Source organism: Leopardus geoffroyi, chromosome A1 (genome assembly GCF_018350155.1).
Source record: "Leopardus geoffroyi isolate Oge1 chromosome A1, O.geoffroyi_Oge1_pat1.0, whole genome shotgun sequence".
NCBI lineage: Eukaryota > Metazoa > Chordata > Mammalia > Carnivora > Felidae > Leopardus > Leopardus geoffroyi.
Genome location: NC_059326.1, coordinates 131,384,613 through 131,411,498, shown reverse-complemented (window position 1 = coordinate 131,411,498; position 26,886 = coordinate 131,384,613). Strand labels below are relative to the sequence as shown.

The window sequence follows — 26,886 nt, the reverse complement described above, 5'->3', positions numbered from 1 at the left end:
GAGGGAGACACAGAATCGGAAACAGGCTCCAGGCTCCGAGCCATCAGCCCAGAGCCCGACGCGGGGCTCGAACTCATGGACCGCAAGATCGTGACCTGGCTGAAGTCGGACGCCTAACCGATTGCGCCACCCAGGCGCCCCTTGGCTACCAGAATTTTTAAATTGCATGTATGCCTTGTGTCATGCTCCAGTTAGATGACACTCGTCCAGACCTCCTCCTTGCAGGTGTTTGCATCATGTTCTCATCACAAGGAGCACCTGGGGGTATTATTTAAATGTAGGTCACAGGGCCACATTCCCAGAGAATGTGGGTAGAAAACTGTTTCTATGGTAGGAATTGGTATATTTAAAAAGAACACTAGGTTATTGTTAGAGTGACCCAAAGGCCACAGTTTGAGAGACACCAACCCACAGAATGCAGTGAAAGCTCCCTATTGTGTCAAAAAAGGCCCTTTAGGTAGCACAAGGGATCTCTGTGGGGGAAGTGCTCTCAATCTGACTGCAATGGTGCTCACATGAATCTATACACGCAATAAAAGTGCACAGAACTAAATACACACAACAGAGTGCATGTAACTGGTGAGATCTCAATTAAGTAAATGGTGTGAAGGATATTCAGGATCTCTCCGTGAATCTATAATTAACAATTCACACTTGAATCTACAACTATCACAGACTAAAAAGTTAAAACAATGTTTACCACATACAGTAAAAAGTCCAAATTTTAAAACTTCGTAGTATTTTTACCAATTCAATGTCCTAACATATTTGTATAATCCTCTATAATGCCTTTTCTCTATATTTTTGCATACTTTTTGATTGCCTCTGCATATGACTAAGACTATTTTCTTCAAGGAGAATAGGAATATCATTTAGTTTTTCCTTTTCAAAACAAAAAACAAAGCCTTTTTACACCCTTTAAAATTGGACTCAAAGATGTTTGTCAAGCTTGGTACCCCCTCCATGAATACTCCACATCAACACTAATGCTTATCTTTGTGCAGTTCCCCAAAATTACTTATTCTGCTTTCATACTTTGAAATTTGCTGTTCTCTCTTCTGTAATGTCATTTCTCTTACCGCTGACTTTACATTAAGAAATGCTTTTCACCCTTGAAGGCTGAGCTCCAAGCATTCTTTTACAGAAGCACCCCCAGGAAAATACAACCATTCCCTCTTCCATGTTCCCAATGTACTTTGCACACACCTCTACAGCAGCACTAGTCACGCTGCATTACACTTATCTCTGTGTACGTGTGTCCTATCAACTTACTCCTAAAGAGCACAGTATTCTTTTCAACTCCATATTCTTACAATCAAACATGGTACCTGGTACCAAAAAAGACACCCAACAAACATTTGCTGAAATCAGATGAACAAGATCTGGGAGACAGCTCAGCTTACAAATTGTCTTTTTCCAATACCAAGTGTTAAATATGTCTAGACAGCTATTAGTGGGGTAGAGTGGACAGAAATCCTTTTTCCAGTGATGTGAGGAGCCCAAGAAATAAAGCTATGTTGGGGCGCCTGGGTGGCGCAGTCGGTTAAGCGTCCGACTTCAGCCAGGTCACGATCTCGCGGTCCGTGAGTTCGAGCCCCGCGTCGGGCTCCGGGCTGATGGCTCGGAGCCTGGAGCCTGTTTCCGATTCTGTGTCTCCCTCTCTCTCTGCCCCTCCCCCGTTCATGCTCTGTCTCTCTCTGTCCCAAAAATAAATAAACGTTGAAAAAAAAATTAAAAAAAAAAAAAAAAAAAAAAAAAAAGAAATAAAGCTATGTTTACACGTACCTAAGCTTAAAAGGAGAAGCGGAAGCTACCCAACAGTGATGTATTTCTAAGAGAGCTGAGGTGGCTTCGGTCAAAGAATCTATGCTCAAGGAAACAGCCAAATACGGTAAATGAACTTACTACCAAAATGGTCATCTCTGAATAAATCTGAACACAGCATAGTTGTTGGCTGCTAACTCAAACTCATCCTCACCTCAGCACCCTGGATACTAGTAATGGTAATAGGAAGAGAGGAATGTAGAAGTAAACTACTGGAAACTGTTTTCTGAACTCTGTGATACACTCGAGTCTAAATTTGGGGCAGCACACACCTAACACCACATGGCTTTAACACTGTGAGGACTTGGAGGTAACAACTAGAGAGTACTATCGAAACAAAGAGAAAAGCAACAGAGACAGGTGATCTTGGGAAATGGTCCAACACAAAAATGAACTCATTCCTGAGTACATAGGGGCCATCTCATAATGCTCAGAAATACATGCGGTGACTGTGCAGAGGGGCTGGGTTCTGAGTCAACAGATGTGGATAACAATGTGTAGAATCCTGATATTAACTGTTCATAGAATTGCCATGCAACTTACAAGTGGGTAAGGCCTAAGGAATTCAGGTAGAGTAGTCTTTGGCTGCTTTTCTCACAAATCCTATTCCTCATCTCTTATTCCGGTTCTGATCAGATATATACATTTTTCTAACATGGAGTGCTCTCCTTGGACCCTAGTTCTTCCTACCTGTCTCAGTCTTGGTCATGTTGACCTTATCTCCTGTCCCACACTTATCTCTTGGACCAAGCTAGCTCGTAATATCTACTTAATCTCCACATTGCCTGTTCATAGATTTCCCTTTGCCGTACTTCATTATCCATCCTGATACTCTTGACACTTTGTGGCATTTCCTCAATGCACTGGGGATTTGGGAAATAAAGGTTTCCTGAGTTATGCATATCTCTCAAATATCAACACATTTCATTACAGAATTTCAAAAAGGCCATGTGTGTTAATATCACCATCAACATCAGCAAAAAAGTTATTTAATTATGGCACCATAGTCAAGCTCACAGTGTTGGATACAACTTTTCCAAAGCACTAATTTTTGTTTAAAGTTAAAATTCGATCACTTGCAACAAATACTACAAGATACCTGAGTGGGAACAACTACATTCTGTCAATCATTCAAGGAAACACGGTGTAGTAGGGAAAGGTGTACAGAGCAGCTCTCAACTAAAACATGTGAAAGGGCTTCTCCTCTGGACTGCCATCAGCTTTCAGTGTACTGCAGAAATGCTTTATGCATTCTTTATTTTTTTATTCACGCAGAATATTTAAAGAGTATGGATTTCAGAGGAAAGATTTAATAAAATCAATAATATGTACTGCTTCAATCAACAGTTTTTTAACTGCATGTGAGGGCAGTGAAGAATAAAATGAGTACTAGCACAGTTTGTCGCCAATGCCTTGATTCTACTAAGGGATCAGCAATTATACTCACTACTGCTTTTGCATTATTAATGAACATGTTAACACATTTAAAAAAGGTAAATAAGGGGCACGTGGGTGGCTCAGTCAGTTAAACATCTGACTCTTGATTTCGGCTAGGGTTGTGGGATCCAGCCTTGCATTGGGCTCTGTGCTGAGGAGCATGGAGCCTGCTTAAAATTCTCTCTCTCCCTCTGGCCCTCTCCCCAACTCTCACAGTCTAAAAAATTGTAAATTAAAAAGTCAAATGATATCTTAATATTACCAAGAAAACAGTTTGACCTGATTTTCTCAAAGGTCTTAGAGACATAAGGGACTGTGGACCACGTTCTGAGAATTGCTACTTTATGCAAAACAGTGATCCCCAAAACGTTGCCTATGAAAGTCTTATTTTTCACCATAACCTTTAAAATATTTAAGAAGTATTTATGAGTCCCTATGCAGAAACATATTTATAATTAATTAAGTTGAAATTTTCTCTAAAGCTAACAACTGAATTATAACCTCCATAAAGAAGTTTCATTCCCTCATCTACCTTTGCAACTTTTTCATGGTTAAATATCAGCATTTTGCACAGGACTAATTCCACACTCCTGGGTCTCTAAGGTTTGGTCACCTTCTTTGTTACTCATGAATTTAAACTGGACATGTATCAAGCTTGAAAATTAACCTAAAATTAGAAAACATGAATAAACCACAACTTTAAAAATTAAAATAGAACTCAAAATATCTCCTCCGAAACCAATATAAAAAAGGGAGGGAGGTCCAGACAAAAATGATCTAGTTGGAAAATTATACAAAACTTTCAGAAATGGGTAATCTTTGTAACTTACATAACTTTGTAACTATGTAACTTATATAAAAGGAAGACTAGCTTCAAAAAAATAATATAACCTTGACACACCAAGGATACATAAGGATGTCCTTACATCTGTAAGGACACATAAACCAGACAAGGAGAGTATAGAAAAATATATACCAATTTATTTATGAACATAAATGCTAAAATCCTAAACAAAACATTAGCCAAAAGAATCGATCAATTAAAAGAAAAAAAAACATTTTGACCATACAGGATTATTTTCAGAAATTCAAAGAAGGTACCAAATGGGGAAAAAAAAATCTATCCAATATATTCAACAAACTAAAGGATTTTAAGAAAAAAAAAACATTACCATTTTAAAAGATGCAAAATAAAAACTTCTGGTGAAATTCAATACTTAGTCATAATTAAAACATGAAAATCCTCTGCATCATAGAAGAAAATTTCCTCAACCTGGCAAAACGAAGAGTTTACTGAAATCTTTAGCAGTTTAATACTTGATCATGAAACTTTAAAAGCACTTCCTGAAAATCAGGGAAAAAAGACAATGATACTCATATTCGCCACACTATTCAACTTTGTAGCAGAACTACTAGCAAACACAATAAAAGGAAAGTAAATTAAAGGTTCAAGGATTGAAAGGAATAAGATAAAAGGAAACTAAGTTCCTGTTATAACACATGGCATCATTTTTCTTCTTTGGGGCTGAAGATGTTTCCACCTTCTTAGAACTATATAAATCACACTGGTTAGCAGGTTTGTTCCTTGATAACTGAGGAGAAAACACGTATAAACAATACTTCTGTCGTGAACACACATGCACGTTTCTTTGTTCCATTACCACATTGTTCATTCTCTTGATTTTCATCTCAACTGCACCACTTTCATTTACTTGGTACCATATTTAAATTTTTCATGTATTCGTATATATATGTAGTCTAAATGTTTAAATCCAACTTTTAGATTTATATTCAATACTTCCAGTATTACACTAATGAGCAGAAAGACACCTCCCCCACCCCATAAGAACATTTCTCACCAGTTTACATGGTCAGAATAAGATCCTGGAAAATATTTTCCCACATTGTTTTCCTTATTCAAAGAGTGTGCTGCTCAAAGAAATTTGCTGGGACACAATGGAAATTAAAAACTAAGGTGATGCAGGACTAGTAATATAGTAATTCTAATGCAGTATTAGTTTCTCAGTGTGGAGATTCATTGCTATACACTTGTGATCCATTTACTTTTCATATTCATACTGTATCATATTTCAATATAGGAACTACTTTAAAAACTTCCAGTGACTTCAAAGTCAGTCCTTGCTTCTGTTCCCACCACCATATGACCCCATGCTTGCCTCTGATTGAAAACAGTAGATAAATAATGCTCAGTACGGTGCCATGTCTACAGTGGCAACTTTTATCATCCAGTCCTGGATACAAGGCCAGTTTTTATGACAGGTGGAAGTCAGGGAATTCCAATGGGACAAGGAGTCAGAGATGCATATTCCTACCTCTGCCTAGAGAGCGGTTACTTACCTATCACCAAGGAAAAATAGGAGAAAACAGGGGAATATGGAGCAATGTGTCCCTGGGGCTTGCTCATTAGAATACTGATGTGTCAAAAATCAGTTTATAAGGGAGCGGATAAAGAGTTCTGATCCCTTTCACCACCAAAGAATAGTTTAAATGCTAAAGAAGCCTTTTGTAATCCAAATCCTGAACAATTGGGAATGGGTCAAGACAGAAAAAACTAATGCAAAGAACTCTCACACAGGGACAACTTTCAAGTTCAACACATCAGTCAGACAACAACATCAATAAAAGCATTTTTGCATTTCATTAGAAAAGAATTCTGACTTTCCTATCAGAACAGTAAAGAAAGACAATTGTAAATTAGTGATTTCAAGCAATTTCATCATCTTTTTATATTATCATCTAATATTTGGGCAGAGAGAGGGAGGGATAAGTAGGTGGTACACAGGAGGATTTGAGGGCAGTGAAACCATGGTGTAGGATGCTATAACAGAGGATACAAGGTATTATTTTTGTCTAAAACCTATAGAAATATATACAACACAAAGAGTGAACCCCAATGTAAACAACAGACTTTAGCTAAAAATAATACATCAAGGGGCACCTGGGTGGCTCAGTCAGTTGAGCATCTAACTTGATTTCAGCTCAGGTCATGATCCCAAGGTCATGGGATCAAGCACAGTGTGCAGCCTACTTGAGATTTTATCTCTCTGACCCGTCCCCCATCCTCTCTGCCCCTCTCTCCTGCTAGTGCTTACTCTCTTAAAAAAAAGTATATAATCATTTTGATGTAACATAGCACTATTTACTCAGAGTTATTATTCATTAACAAAGTAGGGTTCATTTACTTCCTTGGTAGTTATGCAATTCAAAATAGCTTTTCCTCTGAAACTTGATATCAACATTGGTTTTCTAAATATAGGAAAAATTTCTACCTTGTCAATATGTTACCTGTTACTTGGGATGCCATAACAGAAGACCATAGACTAGGTGGCTTAAACAATACAAATTTCTTTTCTCGCATTTCTGGAGACCAGAAATCCAGTATCAGGGTGCCAGGAATTTGGGTGTCTCTTTCTAGCTTCCAGACAGCTGCTTTATCCTCACATGACCTTTCTTCCGTGCATGTACTCTTCTGGTGCCTCTTCCCATTCTTATAAGGATAACAGTCCTATTGGGTTAGGGACTTACCCTTATGACCTCATTTAAGCATAATGACATCTTTAAAGGCCATATCTCCAAATACCATCATACTGGGGTTAGGACTTCAACACACAGAATTGGTGGGGGCGGATGGGAGACAGAGTTCAGTCCTTAACATTTCTTCCTCTGGCCCCCCAAATTACATGTCCTTTCAGATGCAGAATACATCCACCCTATCCTAATAGCCCCCAAATCTTAACCCATTCACGAATCAGCTATAATTCCCAACTAGCATCTAAATCAACTATGGGTGACCCTTTAATTATTCCTGAGGCAAAATTTCTCTATAGCTGTGAACCTGTGAAATCGGAGAAATTATGTGCTTCTAAAATAAAATGGTGGGAAAGGCTGAGGACAGACACGGTTCTATGCATGAAATACAAAATGTCTTTTTTATTGTCTGATGTGTTAAACTTAAAAAAAAATCAATATAAAGAGAAATCTTACAGAAAAGGAGAGAGAGGTCCCAAGCAAGTCCAAACCTAGCAAGTCAAATTTCATTAGATATTAAGACTCAATAATAATTTCCTTGGTCTAAAAGTCATCTGTTAGTGAATAAGGAAGAAATACCAAAGAGTAAAATGGACAAAGAATTTAGAGGTCCCTTATCAATTATCTATGAATTTCTTAAAAATTAGAACCAAAGGAGGTGAAATTGATAAAAATGTGGAACGAGTAATGCATACCAAATTAGAAAATAAAACACTACACTGTTTTAGCCAATTTAGACCATCTCAGAGCAAATAAAAAAAAGTTAGAAATATTAAGAAAAATCTAATCAAACCACACTAGAGTAAGAGGTGATATTAACCTCAATACTCAATACGATGTTAACTCAGTATCATGTTGCTATCATGTTACCTAAATCAGGAAGCATCTATACCTCCTATATCTGCTGAAGATTGGCTCAGAAGCAGTAGGTCTACAGATAAAAATGCTCATGGGAGCATATTTGATGCTGATGAGATAGGATATTGGTTTTTTAGATAATGACTACAAAAATCAGAAAGAAAATATTCCATTACTGTTTGAGAAATACACTCGCCATACCCTATGGGGGCTTAAATTACAAATGTGTATATGATTTTCTGGCTTAAAAGCATCATGGTCTATTTTTAGATAGTAGACTAAGGCATAACTCATCATCTAAAAGTTGTATGCAGGAATTGTATACTGTAATTCTGTCTCCATGAAATGAGAACATTTTATATAGTTTTATATAACTATATAATGTATACGTATATATACGCGTGTGTATATACATATATATATAGTTTATTTTGATATATATTTCACGAAATGAGAATATATGTATTTTATAATATTAAAAAAAATAGAATGCTCTTAATGAAAGAGAAATCTCATTTTTACATAGGACACAGTTACCCTGGAAGTAATCCACCAATGTTCCAAAGTGGCCTTTGGAACCATGACTGTTCACATGAGTACAACATTATATGTAATAACTCTAAGGAGAGTCAGCGGCACAGATATTATTTCGTAAACTGAGTCCATGCCACTTCCCCTTGCTGATAGTGAATCTTGATGTGTTGTGAACACAGAAGAATAAAATGTACCAAACCCAAGTAGGCCAAAGAAAAGAAGTACTAATAAATACTGCAATCAATTGTCAATGAAAAGTTGCAAAAATATAAATGAGTTTTTAAACTAACAGTCATTACAATTGTTTGTGACCTACGTAAGAACACAACAGGACCCAAAAAGTAATCTTAAGTTAAGCAGAAATTAAAAAGGGGTCTTACAGATATGACCAGATTCCAGTGGAATGTACATGCCTTCTGTGGTTCAATAGATATCTCTAGAACACATGTAATTTAGTGAAAGCTGGCTTACGATTCAAGATTCCTTTTCCAGGGGCGCCTGGGTGGTTCAGTCGGTTAGGCGGCCGACTTCGGCTCAGGTCATGATTTCGCAGTCCGTGAGTTCAAGCCCCGCGTTGGGCTCTGTGCTGACAGCTCAGAGCCTGGAGCCTGTTTCAGATTCTGTGTCTCCCTCTCTCTGACCCTCCTCTGTTCATTCTCTGTCTCTCTCTGTCTCAAAAATAAATAAATGTTAAAAAATAAAAAAAAAAAAGATTCCTTTTCCATTAGTTTTCAGAATTTCTCAAGGGTATGTATGAGATGCTTTATGAAAACAAGTAAGAGACTGAATCGGGTGATTTCTAAACTGTCAATTCTGCCAATCTAGACTTGGTGGCTAGGGTGTTTAAAATGGTAATTAAAGTCAGCAAATTATTATTTCTAAAACTGTCATAAATTACAGAGAGAGAGCTCAATCTTCTTCAATAACTGCTTATGTTATACACTTCAGGATTCAAACATGATGAAGTCAACTTCAACAACTTGAACTGCTTAAATGGTTCTGCATACACTTTGGTATTCATATCCAGAAACCATTTTCTTGAAAAGCACCCAACTTCTGATGATAACCAAGTACTGAATAATTCCAACTACATAATCCCCATCTAGTTACCTTTCACCCCTCTTCTCCCTTCTCTTCTACTTGCCCTGGAACTGCTGAACTCTCAGGCAGGATGCAGTGCATATTCAACTTTAAGGAGAAAAGATAATATGCGTTTGATGTTGTAGGATCTACCAGTTATTTCCTACCTTCTCCAGGAACTTCTTAAGCTACATACTATAAAGCAACACCACCTCTTTATTCTTTTAAATTTTTCCTTTTTCCTTTTCTTTCTCTCCCAAACCTACGTCAGATGTTCAGTCTTGAACGCTCACTGCAGCTTTTCAATACAAGTGACACTTCTAAGAATTGTAAAAAAAAAAAAAAAAAAAAAAAAAGGTACTGAAGAGGCACATTTTCTAACTTCTGTATTTGATTAATGTCACCCATTTTAACGGCTACCATTCTTTGGTAAAAGAAGGAATAAATTCTAAAGATGAATCAAAGTAAGAGTGTGGAGTACCCATACATATACTTATTCCTCAGACACTACTTTCTTAGGGGGAAAATTTAAGAAAGGGTAGAAATTACATACAGAATTAACAGAATGGTGAGGAAAGCAAAATACACTTTACAAAAATGCTGTGTGTATATTTGTATTCATATGTAAATACCAGAAACCACCAGATGATGTCTGCAATTTTTTGTTCCAAGGAATAGGTTTAGTCATTTTGGAGATTTTTGAGCAATCTAAAGTAGGCCTAACATTTTTTTTTTTTCAACGTTTATTTATTTTTGGGACAGAGAGAGACAGAGCATGAACGGGGGAGGGGCAGAGAGAGAGGGAGACACAGAATCGGAAACAGGCTCCAGGCTCTGAGCCATCAGCCCAGAGCCGACGCGGGGCTCGAACTCACGGACCACGAGATCGTGACCTGGCTGAAGTCGGACGCTTAACCGACTGCACCACCCAGGCGCCCCAGGCCTAACATATTTTAAATAAAAGTACCACCAATATTCCCGATTGGACCAAGAAGAGACAGTAGCAAGAAGAAAATAAAATCAGGTGACACTTTAAAATGAATTTTAAATTGTGCTTTGAAGCTACAGATGTTCATTCAGTAAGTATTTGCCAAGGCCCTACTACTATTTTGTGAGAGAACACAATGAATAACAAATACATGGACTGTGAAAACATATGGGAGGGTGACAGGGATTCTAAGCCAATTGGGTGAGAGAGAAGACACAAAATTGACATGATTTGTTGGAGGGAAACATCCCAATAACCAATTGGTCCTGAGATTAAACAGAGTCTTACTTCCCCAGATGCTTCTCATGCTGATTTCTCAGAGAGGTAAAAATGGGCTGAAACATCTTTACTTTATGTGAAATACATTAACATGATACAACACATGGTATTACAACACACTTAACTGAAAGGTGATAATAAGTAGCTAACTTGCCATGCTTTTACTGGACAGCTATATTCTTCTTGATGGGTCAAGTATCAACTATCAAGAAAGGATTCAGAGGAGAAAGTGGCACCACAGAAAAGCACACTGATTTGGCTTCAAAATCCATTTTTCTTTTGGGCCAAAAGAACAGTTACACAGAAAGGCTTTTTGTTGACTATGGAGGCAGCCATACTAGCTTACTGAAAAAGACTGATAGCAGAGACCAAAAAAAAAAAAAAAAAAAAAAAAAAAAAAAGAAAAGAAAAGAAAAAGGGTATGTGCCAGTGGAGAAAGCACTGACCTAGAAGAGTCAAAATACCTGAGCCTGTTTATTTAGTTAATTATCCTATCATTTTCCCTCCAAAACGGTTTAAAGCTCCTGGTGCTATTACTGTTTGCTTTATCTTTCCTGAGCAGCCTTTACCTTTGAGTAGTTCATGTGTTACATAAGCCTCTGATCAGTACTCATGTCACTGTACCACCAGGTATTACACTAACGGGTACATCTGTTTCTTCCTATAAATTGTAAGCTCCCAGAGACAGGGCATAAGATTTTGTTTCGAAACATTTTATATTTTGTGTGTGTTTTCTTGTTGTTTTTTTATTTGAGAGAGAGAGAGAGAGAGAGAGAGAGAGAGAGAGAGAAAGGAGGGGAGAGGGGTAGATGGAGAGAGAATCCCAAGCAGGCTCCACAGTGTGGAGCCTGATGGCGGGGGGTGGGGGTGGGGTGGGGGGAGGGGGGGTTGCTCAATCCCATGACCCTGAGATCATGACCTGAGCCAAAATCAAGAGTCAGATGCTCAACAGACTGAGCCATCCAGGTGCCCCAAGATTTAGTTGTAAATAAAAATTCTAAGTATAAAGTAGAAATACAGTTACTAAAACTATCAATTACCAGATAAACTCTGTTTGAATGGGAAAACACTGCTTCAGTAATCTAGCCAAAAGACAGGACTCAGATCACGGTGGTAGCAGTGGTGGTGATAAGTAATGGTCAACTTCTGGACATACAGTGTAAATAGAGGAAACAAGGTCTCCAGAGAGACTGCATGCGGGGTCTGAGAGAAGAATCAAAGAGAGCTCGAAATTTTTTAGAATGAGCGACTTTAAAGATGGAATTGCTATCAACTGATATGGGCAAGGATGCAGACACAAAGGAGGGGCAGGTCAGGAGCTCAGTTTTGGATGTATGAAATCTGAGGTGTCTATTTGACTTTCAAGTATCACTATTAAGGACACGGCTGGATTCCAGAATCTGGACTTGTAAATTACAGTATCTGAGGAGGAGATTTAAATGAGGATCGTTCCCTAAAGCCACAAAACAGAGGAGATCTACAAGGCTGTGAGTATGGAAACAGAAAAGAACAAAATAATAAGCCCTGGGCCCACTTAAATTTTCTGGGGATCTAAATTTTTTTCAGTTATGTCTATTAATTCTCACTCACTTCCTCTTTGGTTTCATAATCTCAGAATATAAACTCATCTTTACCATGAGACAAGTGTGGGGCCTTGTTAGAGGACCTGTTCCTCCAGGGAAAAGTTTCACCTTCTATCTGCCAGGTGCTAACGGGGTATCACCAACGAAAGAATGCTTTGTAGTTAAGTTTCTCAGTTTGGGGATCCTTGGGTCACCCTGGTAGTATAAATTCAAGCCCTAAAATCTGAAGTTAAGGATTCTCAGGTTATTTAAAGGATGTCTTAATCTGAAAACAGATGAATTATAAAAAGAATCAAGTCTACCTTTGCTATACATACTATTTTTACAGTAACTAAATAGTTGATGGGGAAAATCTCATGAGACATCATGATATTTTGAGGCATCATGCTCAAATGATCCTACATAAATGTAGGATTATCAATATAATCACCATTTTTCACCCCTTAATAAAATGAGAGATTTAGGGAAAAAACACCATCAGTAGATACTAAAAACATTAGGGGACAAAAAAGGATGATGGAGCATTTTATAATGTAGGTACAAGGCTGTACCACATGAACTCAAAGATCAAGCCTAATATCTTAACTAAGCAAATCATAACTAAATAGAGAACAACTGTATTAGTTTGCTAGGGCTACCATAACAAAGCGCCCTGTGGCACTGGGGGGCTTTAACAAAAGAAGTTTTTTCTCATAGTTCTGGAAGGTAGAAGTCTAAGATCAAGGGACCATCACGACTGTTTCTTCTGATGTCTCTCTGCTTGGGTTTTAGATGGCTGCCTTCTCATGTGTCCTCACATGGTCTTTCCTCTGTAGGCACCCATCCTGGATGTCCCTGTGTGAATCCAAAATTTCTCTGCTTATAAGGACACCAGTCAGATTGGATTAGGGCTCACCCAAACAGCCTCATTGTAACTTTAAAGGCTTTATCTCCGGGGCGCCTGGGTGGCGCAGTCGGTTAAGCGTCCGACTTCAGCCAGGTCACGATCTCGCGGTCCGTGAGTTCGAGCCCCGCGTCAGGCTCTGGGCTGATGGCTCAGAGCCTGGAGCCTGTTTCCAATTCTGTGTCTCCCTCTCTCTCTGCCCCTCCCCCATTCATGCTCTGTCTCTCTCTGTCCCAAAAATAAATAAACGTTGAAAAAAAAAAATTTAAAAATAAAAAAATAAAAAAATAAAAAAAATAAAGGCTTTATCTCCAAAAACAGTCACATCCTGAGATACTGAGAATTAACTCTTCAATATGCAAATTTGTGGGGCACCTGCGTAGCTCAATTGGTTGAGGGTCCAAATCCTGATTTCAGCTCAGGTCATGATCTCACCATTCGTGGGACTGAGCCCCATAGCAGGACGGACAGCACAGAGCCTACTCGGGATTCTCTCTCTTCCTCTCTCTCTGTGCCCCTCCCTCCCTTCTTGAATTAAATAAATAAGTGTTAAAAAAAAATGAATTTGCAAGGACACTATTCAGCCCATAACAACAACCAAACATCAAGTGCCTCCTGATGCAGTGCAATTAAAAATAGCACCAGGGCGCCTGGGTGGCTCAGTCACTTGAGTGTCCGACTTCACTCAGGTCATGATCTCAGTTTGTGGGTTCAAGCCCCATGTTGGGATCTGTGCTGACAGCTCAGAGCCTGGAGCCTGCTGTGGATTCTGTGTCTCCCTCTCTCTCTGTCCCTCCTCTCCTCGTGCTCTGTCTCTCAAAAATAAATAAAAATGTTAAAGAAAATTTTTTTTAAATAAAAGTAGTCAACACCATCTATAAAGTATTCTTTAAAAAAAACAACCTAAACTGAATCAAGCAAGCATCTAAATCTAAGAGCCATTTTAATTACTAAATGAAGAATAAAGGAACATGTTAAGTAACACCATAAGGATATGACTGGCCAAATACAAAAAATGAAAAATTCTACAGAACAAATGACTTGGGGTTTTTCAACAAATAAATGAATTTTTAAGAGGAAGGAAAAACTTAAGAGATATCAGATATCAATGAAAAGCAATGTGTAGACAGTGACTAAATCTTAAATCCAAGAAATCAACTTTAAAAATACAGATTTTTGAGACAAATGAGCAAAATTATACATGAACTAAGTTCAATGTGGATGTGCTATATAATGCTGTTATCTTTTTTAAAGGTCCTGAGCTAGAGATCAATATTGTAGCTTTGGTCATTCACAGGTCCAACTATATAATATAGAAACAAATTTCATAATGTAGAAAAAAGAATGAAAGAATAATAACTATTGAAGCTGATGGATACATGAGGATTCATTATACAATTCTATTTCTGAGTATGTTTCAAATTTTTCACATTTAAAAAATTTCATAAAGCAAATTTTCAGATGAGACTTTTCTCCATAATCTGCTTAAACTAGACCAATACAGACTTCTGTATAATCTCTCTGTGTCTGTGGACGTTGTTTTTTTTTTGCTTTTTTTTTTTTTTGTTTTTGTTTCTAATCTCTTATTACACTGAGAATGTTGGCCTTTCAAAATCCTGGCTTTGTGGGAAGTTTCAGTTGCCAACTGCCTGCCCTCATGTATACCTGAGGATTCTGGCCTCCTGGATGAGTCTGAGTATTAAAACCCAAGCCCCTGGGGGAAAAAACCAAAACCAAAACAAAACAAGAAGCCCCTCTGTTAGTGAACCTAGGTGACCTCACTCTAACAGCAAGGATAGTTTCTGTGGGTCTACTTTCCAAGCTCTGCCCACCTTTGTTCTTTCTGGCTCCAGAGCTTTCTTCTACTTTGTTACAATGTCATTCATGAATGTACATGATACATAATCAAACGTTTCTAGACAAGTTCAAGCTATTTGTAGCAGAGGTTTTCAGGTTATAACTGAAAGCTTCCCATTCTGTTAACTACTGCAAGAAAAACTTATTCCTGTCATTTGATAAGGTCACTGAGAGTTCAAGTCATGATTTTAGAATATGTTTGGAGAACTTCGCAGTCCAAAAGGGAGGGGCAATGGGAGGGAAGAGGATTAAGGTGGACTGAAGAAGCCTCCTCGCCAGTTCCTTCGAAAAGGGAGAGTGGAACAGAATCTAATAGACCAAGGAAGAAATGTGGGGAAAGAAAGATATTTCATCCCATGTACTCTCTAAACAATAAGCGAATGTGTGTGTGCCTTCAAAAACTCCAGGCCAGAAATGATGGTTCTAGTCACCAAAATTTTACTCCATGAAAACCTGAAACATTTTATTCTCCATACTGAAGATGTTAATGCAAAACAAATCATTATTCTGCTGCTTCTTTCAGAGGCTTCCTTGTGCTCTGCTGACCAGACTGCTGTCTACACTCCGCCCCACGTGGCTCTACAGTCCAGCAGTCCGCCCTTTTTTCATATCCTCCACTCCACTGGCTCCCTCCTCTGCCTCCTACTGCTGGATCACTAGAAAGTTTACCTCCACCCTCTAGAGAGTACTTCCTTATCCCTCAAGTCAGCATAAATACCCCTTTCCGAAGCGGGTGCAGGTGGGGATCATCCTTAAACGATTATTTTCTACTAAATACCTTTCTAGTTCTCCTTCAGAACATTCATCACACTTTTCATTACTTGTTCCATGTCTGTCTTCGCTGCTGAGTTGCAAGCTCCTTGACAGTGTAATTTATTGTGGTGCTGACACAGTGTTGGGCACCAATCAGTTGAGTGAATAAGCAAGTAAGCAGAGGTAAGACAAAAAAAAAAAAAAAAAATTACTTCCTCACTCTGCTTAAAGTCAAGGCACAATTTACTGGCATCACCAGGGTAGTTTAGCAAACACCACCGAAGGAAGCTGGTCCCCGCCTCATAAAGCTTACAAAGATTCACTTTTTAGAGACTCCGTCTTAGAACACAGTCTGAGATTCAGGACATCAGATGTAGTTTGGCAACTATAGATTACTGGATGTATTCAAATTATTTATAAACATCTATGAAGGAATCCATCAGAAAACCTTACTCTTTTTCTTTTAAGTTTTTTTTTTTATTTAAGTTTTATTTATTTATTTTGAGAGAAAGAGCGCAAGTGAGGAAGGGACAGAGAGAGAGGAAGAGACAGAGAATACCAAGCAGGCTCCACATCACCAGTGCAGAGCCCAGTGCGGGGCTCAAACTCACAAACCATGAGATCATGACCTGAGTCAAAGTCGGATGTCCAACCATCCGAGCCACCCAGGCGCCCCATCTTTCTGTTTAGCAAAGGGCCATAAAGACATATACTTTGTTATTTTTAAACTAAAATCTCTAATCATAAAACATGAAGTCAAAGGTTAGTATTATTTTAAATACTAGATACTATTTTGAGCACAGTACTTATAAAGTGGCATTAGCTCCTTTAATCATCAGAACATTCCCATGAGGTAAGGATTGTTAAGATCATTTTATGGATAAAGAAACTGAGGCCTAGAGAAGTCAAGCAACTTCCTAAACTGTTCTCACTACTTTGTGAGGAAAAGGTTCTTATTTTCTAGAGCCTTAAGATTTGTAAGGATAGGAGGAGTGAAGTGGATCGAAGTCCTTACAGACAGTTCAAAGTTGGGGGAAAGTGCTGTCTCTTAAGCCATTTATTGGAACAAAGGAGGCAAAAACATCACCCCCACCCCCCGCCCCTTTTGCTGGCATCCAGGAGGACTACAGTAAGAAAAGCAGAGGTAAGACAGGGAAGTAGTAACTAGTTCCAAGCTTCAAGATCTACTTTCAGTCCTGAGCAGCTTTTGGGTGACATCAGAAGTACTCCAGAAGCACTCCCCTTTAACTCTTCTAAAAATAAAACAGGCTCCAATGAGTTAACAGAGTCCACAAAAACTACACACACTCCTGGCTTACCATATGGGGAGTGGTACTTTTTCACTTTTAAAGTTTGCGCTGCCTTTGTGTACTCCTCCCCCCCCATCCCCCGCCCTTCTTCAGAATTATGGAATCCACATCAGGACACAGGCAATGGGTTATCATTCTCCAGTTTCTCACTATGTGGCAACAGATGCTTCTACAGACAGGTGTTCTGCATAGACAGGCCTTCAGCATGGGTCTCTCTGAAACTCAGTGATGCTCTTATATGGTGTACTAAGAAGATGCAACTTAAGAATAATCCTGAGGGGCGCCTGGGTGGCGCAGTCGGTTAAGCGTCCGACTTCAGCCAGGTCACGATCTCGCATTCCGTGAGTTCGAGCCCCACGTCAGGCTCTGGGCTGATGGCCCAGAGCCTGGAGCCTGTTTCCGATTCTGTGTCTCCCTCTCTCTCTGCCCCTCCCCCGTTCATGCTCTGTCTCTCTCTGTCCCAAAAATAAATAAACGTTGAAAAAAAAAAATTAAAAAAAAAAAAAAAAAGAATAATCTTGAAACAGCCATGGTGTACTGGTTGTTTCTTCTGTCTTCCCCTTCAGTGAGGCCCCCAGCGCCTACTGGATGTATGGTTCCCCTTGCCTTCTTCAAATGTTTCTGCACATGTGATGCACTAACTTATCCTACATTCTGAACAGTTACTCATGATTAAATCCAACATCAATAATTTCACACACAACAATTTTAATGGTGATTAGTAAGACAGCCCAATGAAACTGATTCAACTTGCGAAATTTCTTTTAAGTTCAGTATTTTGAGAATACCAGCAGTTGCCCTTTTCCCCTCCTACGAAATCTTATAAGGATTTCCAAAATTTCAACTTGACAAAATAAAGGGGCTAGATCCTTCACTATTTGTAGAATCCTTGAGGCACAAATCAAGGGCTAAGGCTACAAAATATATGGGCATAAAATATAAAAATCTGGGAAAACATGGTGCTACTACCCATCAAGACCTTGAAATTATTGTTACATCACAACCCCCTTTAATAATAAACCTTCCTTTGTTCCACAGTATTTCAGGGGTGCCATTTAAGTTTGTTTTATTTCTTTTTCTCCCTATACCCTTTAATCCCAGGGAGATCTGCCTAGGCTTGGTGTTATACAGACAAGGTGAAAAAATTACCACGGTCACTCTTCTGGCCACCTGCTCGGATCTATGGTGGCAGAGCTTGCTAATAAACACAAAGTGCTCCACATGGTTTCCCTATCTCTAGCAGGGTGTCAGCCACCTGTTTCTCTGTTCTCTATTGCGTTCTTCAGAGGGGATGTCATGCACCAGCTTTTATGGCCTATCCGTTTCCCGGGAGAGAATTGACAGGACCCATGAAGACAGGTCCGAGTACAACTGCTTCCATACACTGTCAACAGGGTTCTTTGGGCTGCAGGTCTCTGAATGCTCTGTGGCACCCACCACAAACCCCCTACATTCCGCCTATACACGTCCTGCAATTTGCATGGAACACACAAAGTAAAGGAATATCCACGAGTCCCTGCCTCACTGAGCAGTGTCTTAGAGGGTGGGAGGGATGTCTTCCCAGTTTGCTAGTTGGCAGAAGACCTGCATACTTGAGGGAAGTGACTGAGGGAGGAGAAAGAAGCCTCCGAGTTTATATTCACCAGGCAGTCTGCATCAACAGGCAAGAGTAGCACAGGGAAGGAAGGTGCTGATGTGGGGAAGTTCTCACCAGAGGACAATCTGCTTCTTGAGGTCACTTCTCTGGTTTTTGTGTTTTACGTGGTGTGTGTGTGTGTGTGTCTGTGTGTGTGTGTGTGTGTTTTCTTTGTTTTTTTTTTCTGGTTTTATGTTGAGTTTTCATGTTACTCTGCATCTTCAGAGGAACTTAAAGAAAAATGCGAAAAAACTACACTGGATGCTGCTATTCAGGTATCACTTTTGAACTGGGAAATTCTTTTACACAATTGGTTAAAAGATTAATAATTTTATGGACATTCCAATGACAAACTGCATGCCACATTTATTTCTTCATATTATTTATAACTCATCTTATCTTGGAACAATTTAGGTCAGTAAGGTAAAAAGCTGCAAAACTTTGAGAAACACCATTTTTAGAAGAGCAAAACCAAATGGCTAGCAGTCATATGAAAAGTGCTCAATTCTACCAGAAATTGGGAAAGTTAAAATTAAAATAAGACACCATTTCATAACCATTACATTGGGGAAAATATAAATGTCTGATAATATCACATTAAAATGGTAGGAAGCAGCATCAAGAGACTCATAAAGCACAAAGAGGCACGAACATATTGGAAAGCAATCTGGCAAACTGTGGTAAGAGAGAACGTGCATCTACTGATTTACAGTTATACATCTAAGTGTTTATGTACACAAAAAGCCTAAAAAATATATCATATAGGAATGTTCATTTTAGCAACACTTTGCAGTAGCAAAACACTAGAAACATACCAAATGGTCATCAACAGATGTGACAAATAAATTTCTGTTCATGAATACAATGTAATACTGTGTAATAAAAGTAAACTAAAGCTACATGTATCTGGAAAAAACTCTACATTATGTCAAACAAGGAAAAAATGCTGCAGAAATATACTCATTAAAGAACGACACACAGAGCTTAGTAACAGTCACAAAAAAAATTTAAGGCATGTGCAACAATGTTATGTTTTGTTTACTGATGTTTCTGTAGCATCAGTTTAAAAATACTAAAGGGAGTAACAGACACCAAGCTTAAGATAATAGTAACTTCTAAGAAGGGATTTAAAGGGGCTTTTAAAAAAATCATTAATAATAGTAATATGTTATTTTTTATAAGACTAAAGGATGAGAACATGAGTGTTCATTATATTATTTTCTATATTGTTTATTTGAAATGTTTTATGATTTTTCTAAACTTGAAATTTGTTAACATGGAAGCCACATATTTTGCATCCTATAACATAAGCATTTCTCAAAATGAAAAATCTAAGACAGTTATTTTGCTTTCAAGAGTAGATAAAGCACAATCAAATTTGCATTTGAGCCTTGATGATGCTACGTATACAATGAAGAGAAAGGGGGCAACAGCCATAACCTTTGGGTCAAAGTGACTATTTTTGCTGCTGGTTCTCATGTAATGTGTATCTGAAATACGTGAATGCTTTGTAAAAGAACAGATGCTCAAGCCTTATCCTAAACCTGCCTGAATCGGAATGACGACACTCAGAACCACATACACCAAGACTGAAAATCAATGATCTATGAAAATGGCACAAAGACAAAAATGAGCACCCTTGATTGATTCAGCCAAATCAAATGGTTGGAATGGTGAAGGGAGATTTACCAATGACCATGCACATAGTTCTAGGTCTCCACCTGTGCACTGTATAAGCAAAAGACAACACATGACGAAACAAACAAATCACTGAGATGGCATGTATACCAATACCATACCAACTAACATCACAAGGGGGGAAAAAGGATGGTGGTTCAAATGAAATACATCATTCATAAATAAAGTGTTCTTGCATGTTAGTAACTGAATTAAACTAGAACGAAACAGGACATCAGAGGACTGGACGAAAGTGAAGCTGGGGTATTCATTCCTGCAGCTGCTCCTCTGCCTGATCACAGAAAGACCAGAGCTATAGTCACATAGCCTTTCCCTCCACATAGCTACTGTCTTTGGGTTTCAGTAATGGTTCTCTTCTCTTACCCTTCAGGCCTAGGGATGATAATGGCTCCCACTACAGATAGTCGTGAGATACTTCACCATCCATTGTTGGTGTATTTTAATCCAGGCACACCTTTTAAGTTAAACTCTTCTCCATTACCCCATCTGAGCCTGCAATCTGTTTTCTGCTAGAACAATGACTGATACAATTATGAAGCATTAAGAAATTTTACCTCAGTACCTGATTAATAAATTCACCTTATAGATCTAACCTTATAAGCTGATATGTCCTGCTATTATCCAGTGTTCTAGCTGCTGTATAGGATTCAGAAAAATATATATATATATTTAAGGTATGACTTGTGCCTTCAAGGAAAAAAAAATCTAGGTGGAGAACAAGTTCAAGGACAAAGTTAATTAAATAATAAAAAACATAGATAGTAACCAACAACTACAACTGCCTGGTAAACTGAAAACAAGAACTAGGGAGTCAGGGAAAGCTTTGTGAAAAACAGTGGTATTACAGCTGGGTCTTAAGGATAGAAACGATGTAGACAGCATTAGTTAAGGAGAGTGCAGAGAAATAGGTATCTTGAGCAAGGAAAATAATATAAGGCAAAACACTAAGTTGGGAAAGGATATGGTTGGTGATCAAAAAGAATAATGCCTGACTAGAAGAGAGAAGGCTTTATTTAGGACCATAAAGCCTTAGTTGGTTTTAAATCAGCCAAGTGCAGCCATATAAATATTTATTACACAATTTATATATTCTCCAGGAGACAAGTTGTCTGAGAAAGAACAGTCTCTACCTTAAACCCAAAATTTTGGGTAGAATATGGTCAGAAAAATACACTTCAGTTTTAATTTCTAGCTCCATTAATTAATTAAGTAAATAATCCTCAATTTACTCACCACATCATTGGCCAACCTGCCTATACTATTTGTTAAAAGCAGTCTGAATTGGTGTCCACACTTCAATTCTGGTGCCTTGGATAATTTTTTCAACAGGCTTCTAAATAGGTCAGGCAAATCTAATTCAGAATAACTCTCATGCTTATCTCAGCAATTTTATGAAGGATGTTTTGAAACTGCTTTAAATATGTGTGCTAATGATCTACTGATTGTTTCTAAATTTTTCCAGCCATCAAACCAGCGAAATAATCAAGTAAAGAGATTATAGAATGAGGTCAGTTCTATTATTAATACAACCATCTATAATATTTCTGCTTGCTACAGAGAAAATTATCAAGATAAAAAAATGCAACAGATCTAATTTCCTTAGCTAGCTTTTCTAAGAGATTTGCCATTCAAGTCATTTCCTCCAATATTTTCAAAATCTAAGAAAGCAAAAAAACACCTTGTTAATTAAGTGGATGATGTTTAAAGAAACAAGAATACTTAGTTTTCATCAATATGATTCCTTTTTTACGCACTTTATCGAATACTAGAGCCAAAACAAGATATTTTAATGTGGGCATTTTATGTCCCCATTTTATTGTGGACTACTATAAATTGTTAGGTTACAATTCAAATTATGAATTTCAAATTATTTAACAAACATGCAAATGTACATATAAAAATAAGTATATCTATGCCTATACACATATAGACATAGAACTTTAATTTTTTTTTTTTTTTTTTTTTTTTTTTTTTCAACGTTTATTTATTTTTGGGACAGAGAGAGACAGAGCATGAACGGGGGAGGGGTAGAGAGAGAGGGAGACACAGAATCGGAAACACGCTCCAGGCTCTGAGCCATCAGCCCAGAGCCTGACGCGGGGCTCGAACTCACGGACCGCGAGATCGTGACCTGGCTGAAGTCGGACGCTTAACCGACTGCGCCACCCAGGCGCCCCTAGAACTTTAGCCTTCAAGTAAGTATTGTCCCCTTTAGAGTAGTCACTCTGGGAAGGATGCAAAGTTATTCTAACAACGTTGCCATTGTTTGAAACTATTTTTAAACCACTGGTTTGAAATTGCTTTAATAGCCTTTCAAATAATCTTTTAATATCCTTAATAGTGGCAAAATCTGGAAGAGTTTCACAGTCATGCAGAAATCATTTTTCAAATTTAGCAAATGAAAATGGTGTTCTAATGGAGTTAATAATTTTTTGATTAAAAAATACAAACAAAAACAAGTACTTAAAAGCGATCCTGAAAGCGTTTCTGTTACTTGTAAATTGACTAGACATTCCAAAAGATTCAAAATAATTGTGAATAGCAACTTTTGGAGGCATGTAGTGTCCTAAAGTGACCACTTGGAATGAACACTCTCCCTTAAAAAATAAATAACAGCATGTTTGGATAAGGGCAGGGTTTCATGACTCTATAGTCACACTTTGAAGTCACAGAGCATCTTTCTTCCATGTGGTTAAAAATATTTACTTCATTAACTCTCCAAATATCACTAATGATAGAAAGGCCGGATTATCATTCTTTTTTTTTTTTTCCCCCAAGTGGATGAATGAAGGTGGTGTAAGGCAAAGAAATGTGTTTATTTCATGAGTCAATAATTAAGTCTAAGGATCTTGTCGTTGGCAAAATTTTAATGAAATGTTTAGCTTTATGCTGCTTGATAAAAAGGCATTATATGAAATAGATGTGTCATAAAATATTACAGAGCTCCATAAAAATGATTAAAGATCCACTGCATACTTGTCTGAAAGAATTCTTGCTTGATGTTTGACAGCTACTTATTAGAGAGGCTAGTGTCTAACCTAAAATACACTCATAAAAGTCCTACTTGAGTCTATTTTACCAAGAAAGAATGCTTGTTTTTTAAATACTTGATTTTAGAAGAAAAAATACCTTCACTGTGAAAAACCAAATATATAAATGAAAGGGAGAAAGAAAAATGGACAGTAAAAGATCTATTGGCAAATTCACATAAGAGAAAACCCTAGGAAAACTGGTGAACTGTCGATGGTTCTGAGAGTTAAAAAAGTATAACAACATAAATGTGCCCAATTACAAGTTAAATCTCATTGAAATTATTAAAATGGCTATTCTCCTAAATGCTTAATTCTTCTGTTTGGGAAAACTTTCTGCACATTGTTCTAGGATACCTAGGAGCTCACTTCTTCTATTCCACTTATTCATTAAATATTTAGGGCTCCCAGTGGCACAGTATTTATATAGGAGATTAAAGATTTGACAGACCAAAGACAAAACAAAAAACAAAACAAACAAACAAAAAAACAAACAAACAAAACCTTAGTCCTTACTACTACTCTCCCGATCCAACTGAACATGTAACAGCACTCCAGCTGGTCTTAAGGGTTAACTTGCTTCAAGTTAACACATTCCTTGCCTGCTGACTTAAGGCCCTTGATCTGTAACAGAACTAACTGGCTTTCTTCAAGATTTGCAGACCACTGGCCCTGGGGAATATGGGACCAGAACTTTCCCAAGCCACAGAGGCCAGGAAGTCCACCTGAAGACCCCTCAGCTTGCTGATTAGACCAGCCCTCTTTTAGTGAAATGTTTTTTTTTTTTTTCTTTTTAAGGTCACACGAATGACTTTACTGACCTCCCTTTGTGCATCTATAGACCTTGCCCTCCTTTTTAGAAACAACAGAGTATTCCTGTACAACCACCCCTGGGTACAAAGGAATCAGGTCTTTTTGCACAATCAACCCAGGGCACCAAGGAACTTCTCTGCACAACCTCTGAGTACAAAGCTAACTCTGTATCTGGCATTGTGGAGTCTGGACCTAATCAAGAAACATCACAGACTACTGTATTCCCTTAACTGATCAACATACTTTAAAAATATCAGGGCAAGACAAATCTCAAAGTTGGCCTTTGGACAAGAGTCCGCCTTCTCCCCAGGTGGCCAGACTCATGAATAAAGCTCATATTCTTTTCCACTGAAAACTCATCTCTTAAGCCTTTCCAGCAACAGGAAGCTGAACTTGGGTGGGTTTTTATTTTATTTTATTTAATGTTTATTTATTTTGAGAGACAGAGTGCAAGATGTCAGCACAGAGCCTGATGCGGGGGCTTGAACTCACAGACAGGAGATCACGACCTGAGCTGAAGTCAGAAGGCACCCAGGTGGCCCTGAACATGGGCTCTGGTAACAAAATGATTCTGATGTACTAAAATGATTTTTATGGGTGCTATTCCCAGAGTCAGAAAAGGGCTCAGTTCTATTTTTAGCAAAAGGTTTCAGTAATTAATGACTTAACAAAAATACAATGTGTCAGATGAGCACTGTGGGCCCTACATTTTGTGCGAGGTTGAGTGACTGACTGGACCGAGGATAACTCTCAGCCAGACAAGTTCTTCCTCAAGGGCTGACTGCTTAGTTTTATCATCAGGTTTGGGCGTGGGTGCCTGAGGTGCCTGGCCTATAAAATGGGGCAATTTAATAGTAACCTGTCCACACAACGTTTCTTTGAAGTTAGCTAATGAATATTGTCTTGGGTCCAGCCAAACTATTAGATGCTACAAAAGTATTGAGTACTATCTGGAAAAGGTCACGGTGATAAATACGTGTTAATGCACGCTAATTATGGCACTAATAACAACATCCCCCCAACAACCCTCTGCCCACCTCGCCCCGCTGCTGCACAAAGCTTCCTTCTAACCTCTGCCGAGCAAATTCTGTACACTCTGGATCCAAGGCTGCAACAAAAGCAGCTGAAAGGCCAATACCAAAAAGGACCAGACAAAAGAAAGTGGCTCTGTGCAGAGGCAACGGGCCACGGAAGGGGGTGTGTGCCGACTCTCCCCAGGAGGACTCAGTTCCTCAACTCTGACCTGGAGGGCAGCCAACAGTCCACCCAGTCGCCCACCCCCACTCCCCGCCCTCCGCCGGATCCCTGCCCCCTCCCCCCCCCCCCCCCCACTACCCCGGCCCGATGCTCACCGCCCTGGCTCACGTTTCCAGACCCGGTGTAATTCCACCCCGCCTCCGGTCGCGCCCCGAGGACTCCAAGGAGAGCCTCAAGTGCGAAAGTTAAACCACCGTGGCCACATCACCTGAGGCCCGGGGCGGGGGGCGGCGCAGCCAGGCCAGGCCAGCCCTCCAGCAGTCCTAGCTCGGGGAGGAGCAGCGGCCCGAGCAGCCGCGGCCGCTCAGGGCCGGTGAAGGCCGGACCCTCTCGGCGAGGCGCGCCCTGCGGGGCCCGGAGCCGCCGGCCCTTACCTGCGTCCGCTTCCGGGAGCCGCCCGCTCCGCGCCCCCTCCCGGCGCGCCAGGCCACTCGCAGCCCGGCTCTGAGCACTCGCCGCCCGGCTTCTCCGGCGGCCGCGAAGCCGGGTCTGGGAGACGGGAAGCGACAGGAGCCAAACCCCGCGGAAAGCGCTCGAGCTCGCCTCGGTCTCGGCGCCGGGCGCTCCGCACCGCGGATCGCCCTGCTCCCTTACCTCCGTGGGTCCCGCCCCCGCAGGCCGGGCGTGGGCTGCGCCCCACCCTGACCTGACCACGTGCAGACCGGAGCCGCGCCAGCAATGCCCCGCTAGGGGAGACCGGGGCGAACTTACTCTCTCTCGCCACCCCCTCCCAGAGCAACTGAAGTTTTCCGTGCCTTGTTCAATCTTGGCCTCACCCTGTCCCTCCTGGAGGTCTGACTTCTGATCCCACCTGCAGGGCCTATTACTTCTTGTGCCTTCGGTTCCACTTTTGTTCAGTTGAGATTAATCACTGAAGTGTTCTTGACTTCGCTCTTGACCAATCACAGTTGGTATAAGTGAGTGGCTAACCAGAGGTAAATCAAAAGTGCTTATTCAGAGAGGGGGTCTTTTGCAGTAAATGTTGACTTTTCAGCAGTACATCAGAACAATGAGAACAGATCATCAGAAGATGATACCTAAGTTTCGGAACATAAAAGGCCAAGTTTTATTAGTTGGTTTGAGGAAGGGAAAGGAAGTTTTAAGGAGAGGAACGTCTAAAAACTATATAGCTTTCTCTGCTAGATGCAGAAATTTCCATTTGCTTGAAGCGGCTGAGATGGATTCTTGTCCAAGACTACGGTTGCATTGTAATGATTTCCCACCTGAGAATCCAATGAAACCATTAACAAAAACCAAAGACATCAAGGAGTACAGAAAACTACAGACCAATATACCTTATGAATATTAATAGAAAATCCACAACCAAAAACGGGCAAACCAAATGCAATACAGAAGAAACATTTTACATCACATCAGTGAAAGAAAGGACAAGAACCACATGATCCTCTCAAGAGATGCAGAGAAAGCATTGGACAAAATACGGCATCCTTTCTTGATAAAAATCTCGAAATCGTAAAAGCCATACGTGAAAGACCAAACGCTAATATCATCCTCACT

General features: G+C 39.4%; 1 protein-coding gene across 3 annotated transcripts in view; it reads right to left on the bottom strand.

The window, feature by feature from the left end:
- The window catches only part of RNF180 (ring finger protein 180), a 206,383-nt gene extending 180,439 nt beyond the window's left edge, over positions 1–25,944 (bottom strand). Inside the window, exon 1 of one of the 3 annotated variants that reach the window (XM_045494411.1) lies at positions 25,743–25,944. The gene's annotated coding sequence lies outside the window, so the exon portion shown is untranslated. Of the gene's footprint in view, positions 1–25,463 lie in introns of all 3 variants that reach the window. The other 2 variants (XM_045494422.1, XM_045494432.1) reach the window with 2 other exon arrangements.
- Positions 25,945–26,886: the final 942 nt, after the last annotated feature.